Genomic DNA, 14,159 nt, shown 5'->3' with positions numbered 1-14,159 from the left:
AGAGGATTTGATGCTTGCTCACCTGTTAAACTGTCAAATTAAAACAGATCGGTTAAGCTTTTCAAACTTTAAACAAAATATATATACAACTTTAGCCAATGATATATTCTCATAATAGGTAAAGGACAAAACTTGGGCTTAGCCAAACTTTAGCCCCTGTGTGATTTTTGTTGATAAAAAGTTTGAAGACTCAAGCCCAACTGACGCATGATGATTGATAGGACAGGTAAATATTATTTTTATGCCGAAAGAAGGAACCGAGTAAGTGTTTTAACTTTTTTATTCTTCTGACTTGGAAAAACGCAGGGAAGATATAAGAAATAGGTTAATAAATCGGATTACGTTCACCCACCATTAAGTTCAAGTAAGATTTATTTAATTGACCTTTTAAACATGGATACCGATTGAATATATCTGCTTCAAGCAAGGAGAAGCTTAAGCAAAAATATTAACAAATTAAATAGCTTCAGAACTGCTTAAAAGAATATGTAAGTAAAAAGGAATATAAACCACGTTTTCAAGGTTAATACGTGCATAACTGATAAGTGCTTTCATGGCATGCTAAGAAATGAAGTCCGAAGAGAGAATAATATTACTAGAACCCTAGAAGTGAAGAAAAATAATGCGAGTGAGGGCACTAATTAATTAAAGAAAAGAAGTTGAGAATTCCAACTTCCGCGAACTAATGTTCCCTGTGAATGTGATTAGTTAACAATACAACGACGAAAGAAGGTAAAAATTATAAAATAAAATGGCAATATTCCATGAGAGAGTAAGAAGCCAAACCTTGGGAAATTGTGATGAAGAGGACACAGGCAGCCTTGCAGCTTTGGTCTCACTCTCTTCTTATTCTCCCTTTTACCTACTTTGACTCGACTAACTCTGAATTTGCTTTTTGGTGTTTCAGATTCTCCATCCCCTCTAACCTCATTGTTTCTTCCAGGCAAAATCATTTCTTTCAAATTCTAATCTTTGGCTATTTGATTTTGGTTCAAGATATGAATGAAGTGATGAGTGTATTGTGCTTTAATAGGCCCCAAAATTACGGTTTATTCACTAAGTGGACCCTATATTTTGGACAAATAATTGCTTCGAATCGCTCCCCATATTCTGCATGTTAGAGATGTGAGTCCTGAGACAGTGACATGCAAGTCGTTAAAGTTCCTTTAAATCCTAATCTTTCAAATCCTGTTGGATTTAACGGACTTGATTAAATGGACAAAAATATTTAACGCGGAAGTTGGAAGTATTGCCATGAAACTCAAATAGTTTCTAATGGAGTGATGACAGTTCTTTCCAGTCTTGGATATCGAATGATTGTATCTAACGTGGCATTTGATTATTGTCCCTTTAATGGAAACAAGTATATTTCACTATACCTTAGTGTAATCGGATAATCGCCTTTTGTTTTACGTGATGAACCTTTTAAAAGTATTGTTGGGTGGTTTCATGGAAGGAACGATTAACTTTCAAACATTTCCTAAATTTATCTTCTTACTTTCTGAGTCCGCATGAAAGTAACCCCAACTAAACAACCATCATGAATAAAACCTTTCCAATAGACTAACGTCATGATTCAAAAACTTTGGAATAACGAGAAAATAGATGCATTCATTTGCATTCTGAAAAGAAAAACCAAATGTTAACACTTGTTTACTAATTAGGACCATGATGTTAACCCGTTTCAAAATTTCTCTTGTTTTATATATTCTTCCCTTCCTTGGTTAATATCTGGTGTACACTAGTCTTACTGAAAATCTTCAATGCTTTTTAAGATGGTCTTCTCCTTTTTATATACTATTGGAAGCAGCTGGACGTCCAGTTACCTTTACCCAGCAAAGAGGAGCTGTCATCTGTAGATATTCTGTCTGAGTTGCTGTTTCTCAGTCAATCGAAGGGATTAGGTCAAGCTTCCTCATACAGATGGGGTTATTTCGCTTCTTTAAGATAAGTAAATTGTTTCTTTTCTAGCCGGGTCAGTTAAGAAGTCAACCCATCAAATAGCAGGCCCAGACATACACCTTCTATTGGCATATAAATAATAAAATTATAAATGTTATCATTTCATCTGTTGAAAAACAAAAGATAAAAGAAAACAACTCTACAAACATTAAAAATTGATGCTTTCACGAAAACATTGAAGAATATTTTCTTACCGTTTTTAACACAAACTCTGTGGTATTAGGAAAAAGTTTTACAGCATTTGAACTTCGGGATTCCAAAACAATAATTAGATTTTTTTTTTATTGCGGACGGGAATTGCAACTGAAAATTCTGAACGTGATACTGTGCTTTATAATTCACAGAGAGAGTTATAATTAACGAGAAAGGGAAAAATAGTAAACAAATTGTGAGGCTAATATAACTTTATTACCGCACATTGTGACAACTGACAAAAAGATGATGATTTTTTGGAACAAAATAATTAATCGTCAGAGTATTACATGGGCAAATGTTGCTTCTTCAAGGTTATACGACCCCATAATCTGTTAAATCTGTCACTTGCAAGGGAAATTGTTTTGTTAGTTCCGTGTTTAAGGCATTCATAAATATGTTTAATCAAATGGCTAGCTAGCATAACAGGCAAAATGGCTCATAAGCATAAACAAAGCCATCCAAATAAACACAAGAACAAAAGTGATGCAAGCAAGACTGAAGCAAGAGCACCGGTGGTGAGAATGTCATGGCTAAGGATTAACATATTAATCAGTGGCCCTATACAAAACATCACAAAAGTAAAAATAATAAAACAAAAAACAAAAGTTCTACCGAAAGCTTAGACGAGAACGTAAACAAATAGTTTAAGAATCAAGACTAAAGGAGTGTTACATGCATAAAATAACGTTTAAGTTGCAGAGACAACCGGAGAGTATTCTCTCCTTACGGGAAAAGAACTAGAATTTTATATGATTTAAGAATGTTTAATAAAAAATAATTTTTGAATTCATATAGATTTGTTATATAAATTAATTCATGCTTAAAAAATAAACATAAAAAAAGAAAACGAGGTATAAAACAATAATAGTTTAGATAGTTTTGCTTCCCAAAGTTCGAATATATTGTGGCACTAAAACAATGATTACATCGTAAACATGAACACCATAAGGTTCTGAAAACTATTCGAAATGTTCAGAGCTGATTTTTTGTTTTTTTTCTTTATTTATATGCAATGCAATTATTGACAAAGGAGCCATGTTTTCGGTTCAGTGGTTAATGGCTATACCCTGCCAGTGAAATGCTAAAAGGTCAGACATAAAGGAAAGACAATAAAATTATTCAAAGTTTAGCAGAAGGCATTGTTAAGGGAAGCACATAAAATTAGAAGCAAAAATTAACAAATCAGAAAATGAAAATAACTAGAAGTTATAAGTAATACAATGGGAATTGTAAATTAAAAGACGGCAACTAGTCTCCAATCTGAAAGGAAGGTGCTAAACCTTGCAAGGTTGTTAATTTGATATGTAAAATATTTCATGATAAATAATGTCTTTTTAGACATCAGAAAAGGAGAACGATTGATATTTTTGTATGTTCCAAACAACAAGCCCAAAACAATTCCCCAGTATAAAAATCAATAACTTTTCGTCCTCTTTATTCGTTTTCTAATTTCTCATTTCTCTTATTGTCTCTCAAAACAATCTGATTTAAGAAAAGGATTTGAATCATTTGATGAGGAGTATTCTTGAGGAGGTCCTTGATTGCTCAACCTCAACGTTCGGTATATTCGTTTATATTATGGTTTCTAGCCCTTTGAAAGATATGATTGATTGTTGAGAATTAGTTGGAAATTATGAAAATACAACTCGAAGAAACGTTTGAAATCAAGGTTTCTACTAGAATACTTGATATAAATGCTACTTTTAACGTGAAAATCTCACGTAAATTATGTTTGCGTCAATCATCACCCATTAATAAAACTGAGTTCATGGTTTCATTCAGTTTTAGCTTTTTGTTGTTTTTGCTATTATAACTTAAAATTATTGATATCTTGACTGTTTTTAGCTACAAAACTACCTAAAAAATGGTATTGTTGCTTGAGTAAATTAAGAAATGGATACTTCTTTTTATTTAAAATTATCGTCGGTAATTACTCTATCTATGGTGACCAACTTTGTTAAATAATTTAATTATCAAAACCACTTGATATAATGCAAAAGATAAGAGGATATATTTCATTTATAGATTACAAGTGACATTGTCATGAGACAAATATACTTGTCTAATAATAACAAGAGACAACACAACAATTCTTCAAGAAATATTACAGTAAGAATAAAACAAAACTCAAACAGCACAAATTGTTGTAATGGGCAGATGTTGCTTTTTCAATGTGAGACATTCCCATAATTTGTTAAATTTGACACGGTCCGTAGAAATGATATCGTATATTCTGTGTTTAAGCCATTCATAAATATATTTTAGTAAGTGTCTAGTTAGCGTAATAGGTAAAATGATCCATAAGCATAAGATAAGCCATCCAATTAAACCCGAGACCAAAACCGATGCTAGTGTGATTGAAGCAAGAGCACCTGAATTGATAATAAGATGGCTAATGATTTTAGAACAAGTTGTAGGATAATTATATGATTCCAAATTAGTAGCAAGTCCAACACAATAAATACAAGTGGCAGCCAAAAATACCCACATATTGATAGGGTGAATATCAAATGGAGGTACATTTTTGTTCTGATATTCCACTTGGAGCAGCCCAATCATCACTGGTATTAAGAATAAGAATATCATATGATGCAGGTTAGAGGAAATGGATGGTTGCTCACCTGGAAAACTGTCAAAATAAAACAGACTGGTTAAGCTTTTTAAATTTTAAATAAAATAAAGAATATATACAACTTTAGCCCATGTTTTCAATCTTATAATAGGTGATGCAAAAAAACTGATGGGTTCAAGCCCAATTCTAGCCCATGTGATTTTCGTTGAGAAAAGTTTCAAGACTCAAGCCCAACTGACGCATGATGACTAACTAATTGGACTATTATGTTTCAGTATTCATGCAATAGTTGCAAATTACTCAGTAATACATCCTATCGCAGGGAGTAACTTGATATTGAATTTGTGGGTGTTTTTATTCGATCAAATTTCTGTAATATTAATATATATTGTGAGTACAAACTTGATGATCATCACTTAATTCTTTATGGTATATATTGACAGTATTCCCACTGCTGCCAGCACAATAATGAGAATTTATGATGAAATCATGAATTGATTATTGCCAACTGAAAAGAGTTTAATTTCAAAAAGAAAATTAATTGATATTGAGTTGCAAATTGAGACCAAAACGAACAAACAGTACAATAATCCAAGCAGCAGAAAAATACAATTAATATGAACAATAAGTAAAGCAAATAATAAGAGAGACACACAATTTGTAGTGGGTTTGGTAATCACACGGATTACCTATATACTCTTCAGGGCAATAAGGAAACATTTATTATGAGAAAAGAGAAACTTACAGAGATTTACGCTCACTTCTTTACACAGTAAAACACAGATAAACCCCTGTACGACACCCATAAAACCCATATGTCCTCACCTCTCATACACCATACCAAATAACTAGAATCGATGACAGATATATACACAAAAGAGAGGCAAAACAGAAAATACAGCTAAGACCTACCACCATCGTTTGATTCCATCAGATCTTAGGTGTTCTAGCACATCCGATTCGTAACAACTTTCTCTCTCTTTACCAAGAGAGAAAGCTCGAGAATAAAAACTGAGCAAAACCTAATTTACATTAGGTTTATGAAGATAAAAAGAAAATTACTTTAGTCTTTAACAAATAACTTGACACCCAAGTTATAATTTGACTTTCACGGTCAATTGCCACATCACAACAATTGATTTGATTGGATTCAGCAAATCACGTACCTCACAATCTTGAATTCAGGGAATAAGGAGTGAGACAAGAATGTGTAATTATTTCTCAGCGACATATAAGACAAGAATTTGTTTTTTTTTGTGCGTGTGTGTGTATCATTGATTCTAAGTCAGTAGAATCTTTAACTTTTAAAAAACCATAAGGATGAATTCCGAATACGTGCACCATCAAGTTCAGGTAAAGACTATTTACAATGACTCCTTAAACATGCATAAGGATGATTCAATGTAAACATCCAGTTAATGTCAGGATTTCGAGCTGGCTCGAAATAATAATCATAAAAGCAGACAGAAACAAGATGCATCATGCATGCATGCATGAAAGAAAATGTAAGTTACAGGTTAAGAGGAATTAAAACCACTTTTTCAAGGTGAATACGTGCATAACAAATGAGTACTTCAAAGGCATGCTATAAAACGATAAGCAAATTGTTGAAATTAAGTTTATAAGAACACACGGGTGGAGGCATAAAATAAAAATGAAACAAAATGAAGAAAGTTCGAAGTACTGGAAGTGAATAAGATAATGAGACTGGGACGAGTAATTAACTAAAGTTAGGAAGTTGAGAATTCGGAATTCGGAGATACTGTAATTATCATAAAGTATTAACAGGGTGAAAAATTATTAAAAGACAATGACAATGTCCCTTGAGAGAGTAGTAATTACACGCTAAACGTTGCCAGGTTGTGATGAAGAGAACACGTGCAGCTTGCGACTTTGATCTCACTCTCTGATCTATTTTCCCTTCTAGCTATTATCAATCTATAACTCTTAATCTGCGTGTTGGTCTTAGATTTTCCAACTTCGCTTATCAAGCTTAGATGGCTGTTGTTTGATAGATTTCAAACTATAGATGGAATGAACAAAAAGAAATCAATATGCCCATGCGAACCTTAATTTATATCACCAGTCAATGGACAAATTTCTTCGTATGTAAAAGAAAATTGTTGCAGACGGGTATTGCAGCAGAGAGATAACGTCATTCTTCCAGAGAGAGAAAGATATAGAGATTTGCTTTAATAAAGATCCGGGGTTACAGAGAACTAGTTATATTGAATTAAATAGGATTATTTTCACCCTTTTCGTTTCTCTTTCTTTTTTTTTTTTTAATAAATTATTGTTAATATCATTACAATATGTGTAAAGAGAATGGGAGAAGAAAATACTACATCTATAACTTTTTTTACAAAATAAGCAGAATATTAATTATCTTTTATCTCATAAAATCATCAAAATAAATTACATATTTCATGCTCTGTCCTCAAATTTTCATGATAAATAATAAATGTGGCATTGGCATATACAAGATAAATTAATTTAATAAAGGTATATCATTTTAAATGAGGAATATGGGAGAAAGAATTAGGATCCTTGCATCATATATTTTGGTATTTATAAAATTTATATTTAGACATTAGAAAAAGAGATAGGTAATATTTTTTTAAGAAAGCGGGCTTATATATACATCTCTAAAGGGGAAGACACAATTCTTGACATAATGCCAAAGATAAGAGGATATATATTTCATTGATATATGGTTACAAGTAGATTTGCCACAAGCCTAATATACTTGTCTAATAATAACAAGAGAGAACACAACAACTTCAAGAACATTCCTCTAAGATTAAAGCGAGATTCAAACAACTGAAATTATTGTAGTAGGCAAATGTTGCTTCTTCAATGGTGAGGCATTCCCATAGTGTTAAATCTGACACGACACATAAAAAGGGTATTATGTTCTTTGTTGAGCCATTCATAATCTGTTTTAGTAAGTCTTAGCTAGCGTAACAGGCAATATAGTCCATAAGAAAATAAGCCATCCAATAAAGGTGGGACCAAAACCGATGCTAGTGAACTGAAGCAAGAGCACTGAACTCAAAGTAACTTGGCTAATGATTTTAAGTAAGTGTATGATGATTTTGTAATTCCAAATTAGTAGCAAGTCCCACACAATAAATACAAGTTGCTGCAAAAACCCATAATTGATAGGGTATGTATCAAATGGAGATACATTTTTGCTCTGACAGTCCACTTGGAGCAGCCCAATCATCACTGGTATTAAGAATAAGAATATCACATAATGCCGGTCAGAGGAATTGATGCTTGCTCACCTGTTAAACTGTCAAAATAAAACAGATCGGTTAGCTTTTCAAACTTTAAACAAAATATATACAACTTTAGCCAATGTATAATTCTCTAATAGGTAAAGGACAAAACTCTGGGCTCTAGCCAAATTTAGCCCTTGTGATTTGTTGATAAAAGTTTGAAACTCCAAGCCCAACTGACGCATGATGATTGATAGGACAGGTAAATATTATTTTTATGCCAAAGAAGGAAAGTAAGTGTTTTTAACTTTTTTATTCTTCTGACTTGGAAAAACGCAGGGGGAGATATAAGAAATAGGTTATAAATCGGATTACGTTCGCCCACATTAAGTTCAAGTAAGATTTATTAATTGACCTTTAAACATGGATACCGATTGAATATATCTGCTTCAAGCGGAGAAGCTTAAGCCAAATATTAACAAATTAAATAGCTTCAGAACTGCTTAAAAGAATATGTAAGTAAAAGGAATATAAACCACGTTTTCAAGGTTAAACGTGCATAACTGATGAGTGCTTTCATGGCATGCTAAGAAATGAACATCAAGAGAAGAATAATATATACTAGACCCTAGAAGATAGAAAAATAATGCGAGTGAGGGCACTAATTTAAAGAAAAGAAGTTGAGAATTCCAACTTCCGCGAACTAATGTTCCCTGTGAATGTGATTAGTTAACAATACAACGACGAAAGAAGGTAAAAATTATAAAATAAAATGGCAATCTTCCATGAGAGAGTAAGAAGCCAAACCTTGGGAAATTGTGATGAAGGGACACAGGCAGCCTTGCAGCTTTGGTCTCACTCTCTTTATTTCTCCTTTTACCTACTTTGACTCGACTAACTTGAATTTGCTTTTTGTGTTTCAGATTCTCCATCCCCTCTAACCTCATTGTTTCTTCCAGGCAAAATCATTTCTTTCAAATTCTAATCTTTGGCTATTTGATTTTGGTTCAAGATATGATGAAGTGATGAGTGTATTGTGCTTTAATAGGCCCCAAAATTACGGTTTATTCACTAAGTGGACCCTATATTTTGGACAATAATTGCTTCGATCGCTCCCATATCTGCATGTTAGAGATGTGAGTCTGGACAGTGACATGCAAGTCGTTAAAGTTCCTTTAATCCTAATCTTTCAAATCCTGTTGGATTTAACGGACTTGATTAAATGGACAAAAATATTTAACGCGGAAGTTGGAAGTATTGCCATGAAACTCAATAGTTTCTAATGGAGTGATGACCGTTCTTTCCAGTCTTGGATATCGAATGATTGTATCAACGTGGCATTTGATTTATGTCCTTTAATGGAACAAGTATATTTACTATACCTTGTGTAATCGGATAATCGCCTTTGTTTTACGTGATGAACCTTTTAAAAGTATTGTTGGGTGGTTTCATGGAAGGAACGATTAACTTTCAAACATTTCCGAAATTTATTCTTACTTTCTGAGTCCGCATGAAAGTAACCCAACTAAACAACCATCATGAATAAAACTTCAATAGACTAACGTCATGATCAAAAACTTTGGAATAACGAGAAAATAGATGCATTCATTTGCATTCTGAAAAGAAAACCAAATGTTAACAATTGTTTACTATTAGGACCATGATGTTAACCCGTTTCAAAATTTCTCTGTTTATAATTCTTCCCTTCTTGGTTATATCTTGGTGTACACTAGTCTTACTGAAAATCTTCAATGCTTTTTAAGATGGTCTTCTCCTTTTATATAATATTGGAAGCAGCTGGACGTCCAGTCACTTTACCCACAAAGAGGAGCTGTCATCTGTAGATATTCTGTCTGAGTTGCTGTTTCTCAGTCAATCGAAGGGATTAGGTCAAGCTTCCTCATACAGATGGGGTTATTCGCTTCTTTAAGATAAGTAATTTGTTCTTTTCTAGCCGGGTCAGTTAAGAGTAACCCATCAAATAGCAGGCCCAGACATACACCTTCTATTGGCATATAAATAATAAAATTATAAATGTTATCATTCATCTGTTGAAAAACAAAAGATAAAAGAAAAACACTCTAAAACATTAAAAATTGAGCTTTACGAAAACATTGAAGAATATTTCTTTACCGTTTTTAACACAAACTCTGTGGTATTAGGGAAAAGTTTTACAGCATTTGAACTTGGGATTCCAAAACAATAATTAGATTTTTTTTATTGCGGACGGGAATTGCAACTGAAAATTCTGTGACGTGATACTGTGCTTTATAATTCACAGAGAGAGGTATAATTACGAGAAGAAAGGGAAAAATAGTAAACAATTGTGAGGCTAATATAACTTATTACGCACATTGTGACAACTGACAAAAAGATGATGATTTTTGAACAAAATAATTAATGTCAGAGTATTACATGGGCAAATGTTGCTTCTTCAGGTTATACGACCCCATAATCTGTTAAATCTGTCACTATCATTGAATTGCTTTAATAGACAAAAAATCACAAATTATTACATTATGTTGTTAAAGTAACATTACTTTGAAAGCATGATAACTCTAATAATAAATATCAGTGATTTAGTGTTGGATTTCAAATTTTATCTAAGTGCTTCTTTGGAATTCATGATTCACGTGGATCAAAATTTTCTTTGGTGGGGTACGTGTAACATTAGACCTATTCTACGTATCTTTCTTATACTCTTTAATAAAAACGTATACATTATTACCAAGGACAAATAACTGGAATGAATAAATAATATTTCTCTTCACACTCACCATACAGAAGAAAAGCTTAATTATCTCTTTGAATGCATTCTTTATACAATTTTCAAGCTTAATTATCAAGCATAAGGTAATGAGTTTGTCTTGTTATTTATTAATTTTTTTTTTTTTTTTTTTTTTTTTTTTTGGTTTTCTTAAATACATGTGAAGATTCAGAACGAGTTAAATATTTTTTTTTTTTGGCTTCTCTGAAACCGGTTGACTTTAGAGTTGCCTGAGAATTGAAACCGATCAAAGATTGTTGAGTTTGGGTAACGGAAGCAATACAGCCTGTCACGGGCCAGCGTTACCTGCCCGAATTATTTATTTATTTTTGGGTCAAAACATACTGTCAATGAAAATCCATGACTAGAATATTACATTTATAAAATTATATATATAATTAAAATTAAGAATATGGTTAATCACCCGAGTCATAAGAATCAGAAGGATGAACTAAAAAGAAATGTGTCCAGGAATTGCAACATAGGATTCAGGGTGTGATTGATGCTTGGAGGCCTAACGGAACTCATTCTTCAGAGACTGATTATAGAGAGGAGATGGGGAAGATTAGGAAAGAAATTGTGAATTTTCATGGGGAAATGGTGCTCTTAGTCAATTACAGCAATATCAATTACATAGGTAGCACGTTCAGACTCAGCTCTTACCCCGCTTACATAAATATTAATCTATTTTAACATTTTGAGCATCAATTGAACCTGGAGTCTTGCTATTAATTTATTTGTAGGGTTGGCTAAGATCTTGAAGAAATATGACACGCGAACAGGTGGATTTTACGCTTGCCATTCATTCAGAAAGTGTTGAAGAAGAAGAAGGGAAAAAAGAAAGAAGAGAAGCAATCAGAGTGACAGAAGGTACATTTAGGAATACTGTTGCAGCATTACTGAACATGCAAGAGATGACAAGTGGAAGCTCTACTTACAGTCATTACTCTCTGCCTCATCTAAGCTTGCCAGACGCTGATATTATTAAGTCACCCCAACCGAACTCACCCATATCCGTTCTCTAATGGAATTCAAAAATTATATATCAAACATGTCACTGATGTTATTCCGAATATAACACTATCTAGTAAGGCAGGCGAATCCATTATATTGTTTTCAGTATTCATGCAAATGTTGCAAATTACTCAGTAATACATCCTATTCGCAGGGATATAACTTAGATATTGAATTTGTGGTGTGTTTTATTCGATCAAATTTCTGTATTTTATATAAATGTGAGTACATACTTGATGATCATCACTTAATTCTTTATTGGTATATATGATCAGTATTACTCACTGCTGTCAGCACAATAATGAGAATTTATGATGAAATCATGAATTGATTATTCCCAACTAAAAAGAGTTTAATTTCAAAAAAAAAAAATTAATTGATATTGTGTTGCAAATGGAGACCAAAAACAACAAACAGTACAATAATCCAAGCAGCAGAAAAATACAATTAATATGAAACAATAGTAAAGCAAAATATAAAGAGAGACACACATATTTGTAGTGGTTTGGTAATCACACGGATTACCTTATCCCCTCTTCAGGGCAATAGGAACCATTTACTACGAGAAAGAGAACCTTATAGGGATTTACGCTCTTCTTTACACAAGGTAAACCCCTCTGACGACACCCATAAAACCCATATGTCCTCACCTCTCATACACCATACCAAATAACTAGAATCGATGATGATAAACAACAAGAGAAGGCAAAATAGAATACAGTTAGACCTACACCCATCGTTTGATTCCTAAAGATCTTTGTATCTAGCACATCCGGATTCGTAACAACTTTCTCTCTCTGTTACCAAAGAGAAAGCTCGATATAGAAATGAAACAAACCTAATTTACATTAGGTTTTTGAAGAATAAAAAGACTAAATTACCCTGGTCTTTAACAATAACTTTGATCACCCAAGTATAATTTGACTTTCACGGTCAATTGTCACATCACAACAATTATTGAGGATAAACAAATCACGTACCTGACCAAATCTTGAATTCATGGGAATAAGGATTGAGACAGAATGTGTAATTATTTCTCGGCGACATATAAGACAAATGTTTTTTTTTTTTTTTTTTTCTTTGTGTGTGTGTGTATCATTGATTCTAAGTCAGTAGAATCCTTTAGACTTTAACACCATAAGGATGAATTCCGATACGGTGCACCATCAAGTTCAGGTAAAGACTATTTACAATGACTCCTTAACATGCATAAGATGATTCAATGTAAACATACCATTAATGATCAAGATTTCGAGCTGGGCTCGAAATAATAATCATAAAATGCAGAAACAAGATGCATCATGCATGCATGAAAGAAAATGTAAGTTACAGGTTAAGAGGAATAAAACCACTTTTTCAAGGTGAATACGTGCATAACAAATGAGTGCTTCAAAGGCATGCTAAAAACGATAAGCAAATTGTTGAAATTAAGTTTATAGAACACACGGGTGGAGGCATAAAATAAAAATCAAAACAAAATGAAGAAAGTTCAGAAGTACTGAAGTAATAAGATAATGAGACTGGAAGTAATTACTAAAGTTAGGAAGTTGAGAATTCGGAATTCGGAATACTTGATTATCATAAAGTATTAAACAGGTGAAAATTATAAAAAGACAGTGACAATGTCCCTTGAGAGTAATAGTAATTACACGCTAAACGTTGCCAGGTTGTGATGAAAGAGAACACGTGCAGCTTTGCGACTTTGATCTCACTCTCCTGATCTTATTTTCCTTCTACTATATCATCTATTAACTCTTAATCTGCGTGTTGGTCGTTCAGATTTTCCAACTTCGCTTATCAAGCTTAGATGGCTTGTTTGATAGATTTCAAACTATAGATGGATGAACTAAAAGAAATCATATGCCGATGCGAACCTTAATTTATATCACCAGTCAATGGACAATTTCTTCGCATGTAAAAGAATTGTTGCAGACGGGTATTGCAGCAGAGAAAGATAACGTCATTCTTCCAGAGAGAGAGAAGATTAGAGATTGGCTTTAATAAAGATCCGTGTTTACAGAGAACAAGAATATTGAATTAAATAGGATTATTTTCACCCTTTTCGTTTCTTTTTCTTTTTCTTTTTTATTTTAATAATCTGTATAATATCATCACAATATGTGTAAAGAGAATGGGAGATAGAATAATACTACATCTATAACTTTTTTTACAAAATAAGAAATATTAATTTATCTTTTATCTCATATTCATCAAAAAATTACATATTTCATCCTCTGTCCTCAATTTTCATGATAAATAATAAATGTGGCATTGGCATATACAAGATAAATTAATTTAATAAAGGTATATCATTTTAAATGAGGAATATGGGAGAAAGAATTAGGATCCTTGCATCATATATTTGGGTATTTATAAAATTAATATTAGACATTAGAAAAGAAGATAGGTAATATTTTTTAAGAAAGCG

The 14,159-nt window shown here is 32.6% G+C and overlaps 1 pseudogene; it reads left to right on the top strand.

Moving 5' to 3' along the window:
* Positions 1 to 10,365: 10,365 nt before the first annotated feature.
* Positions 10,366 to 11,742, top strand: LOC116128086 (annotated as a pseudogene).
* Positions 11,743 to 14,159: the final 2,417 nt, after the last annotated feature.

Source organism: Pistacia vera, unplaced genomic scaffold, assembly GCF_008641045.1.
Source record: "Pistacia vera cultivar Batoury unplaced genomic scaffold, PisVer_v2 Contig197, whole genome shotgun sequence".
NCBI lineage: Eukaryota > Viridiplantae > Streptophyta > Magnoliopsida > Sapindales > Anacardiaceae > Pistacia > Pistacia vera.
This window is presented reverse-complemented; position numbering and strand designations above follow the sequence as displayed.